Source organism: Rosa chinensis, chromosome 3, assembly GCF_002994745.2.
Source record: "Rosa chinensis cultivar Old Blush chromosome 3, RchiOBHm-V2, whole genome shotgun sequence".
NCBI classification, from domain to species: domain Eukaryota; kingdom Viridiplantae; phylum Streptophyta; class Magnoliopsida; order Rosales; family Rosaceae; genus Rosa; species Rosa chinensis.
In genome coordinates this window covers 37,600,839-37,603,443 of record NC_037090.1, presented here as the reverse complement: position 1 = coordinate 37,603,443, position 2,605 = coordinate 37,600,839, and the positions used below count along the sequence as shown (strand labels likewise).

Genomic DNA, 2,605 nt, shown 5'->3' with positions numbered 1-2,605 from the left:
TGAAGTATGAAGCTTTGTGCGTAAATTAGTTGATTGGAGCTTGCTTTGTTGTTAGATTGTGTAAAGATGCAACCTTTCGAGTTGTGTTTTATTCGCTGTAAATGAAACTGTAAGTTTTTGGGTGGCTTTTAGTTGCAGTTTAGGTTAGAAAGGAATGAACTTTGGAGTGTTTGTTTCATTAGTTTGTGACTTGGGTAGTGTTTTTCTTTCCTACGAGTGTCCTTCTATTGTTTTGATGGTATACAAGGCATGCTAGTGGCTTACCTCCTGATTCATTCAGTTACTTGAAGATCCGAATCATGCATGTTAGTGATCTATTGTGGTTTCGTTCGATTGGGTTTTTGAGTAGAGCGATCTGTTTATGTTAATGTGGAGTTTTATATCTGACTTTTATGCATGGGTTTGTGTTATTTTTCATAGGTGGAATCAACTCGTGGTAGCATGGGATGGTTACTAATAGCTCAGTTTGTATGACTATTGGAACTATTGGGGGTCGGAATTATTGGGTAGGTTTGATTTTATTGGTTTTATTATCTCTTTCGTGGACTGTTGGAATCCTGTTGTTTTTGAGTTGGATGTTCTCTAAAGATTTTTATCCACTAAATTAGTTGAATCGAGAAAGTGCATTGAATCTCTCTTTGGTGTTTATGGAAATTATAGGCATAGCATGAATTATTGCTAAATGAACAGAAGCTTCAGTACCTGGATGTCCTACTCATTATCATGTTGTATATGATGAACTTGGCTTCTCAGCGGATGACTTGCATGATCTTGTTCATTCTTTATCATATGTGTAAGTATACTTGTGTTCATTCTTATGTGTTATTTTTTATTTTCTGGTTCTGTTGTTCTGCTATGGTTGTAAAGAAGCTGAGTAAGTTGTATACCTGACTGCCTATCTTTGAATTTTGTACAGTTACAAAAGAAGCACAATGGCCATATCTATAGGTAATACCATAATATATTTTATACTTTTCACTTTTCGTTGGAAAGAAGAAAATATGCTTATATTTTACCTATTTCTGACTGAATAGGATATGCAGAAATCAGATTCTCTGGATAGCTTATTTGGCGACAAAGATGCAAGTAGTGCTCTGGAAGTTTCTGGTATGATTCAACCAAAAGAGGTATTGTGTGAAAAATTCTGCAATCTTTTCTTTTTGAGTGTTTCCTATATGTATCACAGAAGATCCAATTTGTGGCTACTGGACTCATTTGTAATTGATCATTGCAAGTCACTGGTATCTTTGTTTTGATCTATTTGTTGTTGTCTGTTCTTGTGTTTTTCTTTCAGTTCTTAGTTGATTAGGATTTCTTATCCATTTCCCCTCTTTCATTTTTTTTTTAAAAAGGTCCCTATAATAAATTAAAAACTTTGCAATCTGAGTGATTTAAAGATGCTCTCAGTAGTGCTGTGACTGAAATTGGATTGTGAGGTTCATCTTTAACTTTTGGCAGGAACCTGATTTACCTGATGGACCTGACGATGGAAAAAAGGCGTCCTTACTTATGATGAATTTTTCTAGAGATGAAGTTGAGTTTGCAATGAATATGCTTGGTAGGTTGAAATTTCTGGATATTCATTTCACAGCAAGAGGCTTTGCTGATTGTCAGATTTGTGTTTGTCAAACCTCTAATAACGTGGATCTTCTATGAGAAGGATCATTAGTACTTGTATATTGATATTCCAATTTGGTTTTAACTCTTTTGGGCATGTGAGTGGTAAACATTTGTTTTCCAAATCTATCATACAACTGAGAAAAATTCTGCACTCATGTGCATGATACAATTAACATCACAATCCTGCTTGTCAAACCTATTTCATCAGAATCGTGCTTGTCAAACATCAGAATTAGTGTGCCCATATTCATGGTAATAAATGGGATTCATACTAAATGTAATTTTCTGGTAATTGAATAGGTGATCAAGATGGAGGCTGACTACAAAGCAAGTTCCCTCTGTACCTTCCTCTTACATATTTGGATTTGCCAAGTTGATATTATCTGATATTGACTGCTTTGCTTTTCTGTTTTTTCTGTAGACTCCTAATATGCAGTTTCAGGCTTTGATTTACTACCTTACAAATCTAAGTGAATTACAGATGGTTTTAGTTTTGGCTACTGGGTATATAACAAAACCTTAATATGTTTGTTTCATTGATGCTGGTTTCTTGATTCTGTTGCTCTTTTGATTTTTCTGTGTTTTTGTTTTTGCTCTATTGTTGTTTCAGAGGTGAATCTATTCCTCCCTGTAACACTACATTACTCATCATTCAAGGTAAACTCATTCCTTACAATCTACAGTTTTGACTAGAAATTGAACATTATAGCCTATTGTTATTAATTCTGCTTTCCCATTTCTCTATGTAAAGGTGTACCACCATTTACTTGTGTGTTCCCAATTCTTAATCGTAAAGAATAACTTAAGGACTCTTTTATGAATTTCTTTTACAAGATTTATTCATCTGTAATGAATTGCTGGAATGAGTACCAGATATGTAATTTTGTGGTGTTCAGTAGATCATTATATTAGAATTATATGTTAGATTAAATTGTTAATGTACTGATTATAGAGTACAGTAGCACATGTGGAAGTCACCTAAATT

The 2,605-nt window shown here is 33.9% G+C and overlaps 1 long non-coding RNA gene across 2 annotated transcripts; it reads left to right on the top strand.

Moving 5' to 3' along the window:
* Positions 1–992: 992 nt before the first annotated feature.
* LOC112192066 lies at positions 993–2,398 on the top strand. 2 transcript variants are annotated; one of them, XR_002933321.2, is made up of 4 exons: positions 993–1,107; positions 1,459–1,558; positions 1,921–2,124; positions 2,231–2,398. It is a non-coding gene; the product is annotated as an uncharacterized LOC112192066 (long non-coding RNA). The 2 variants fall into 2 exon arrangements; XR_005807996.1 differs by having other exon boundaries at positions 1,921–2,398.
* Positions 2,399–2,605: the final 207 nt, after the last annotated feature.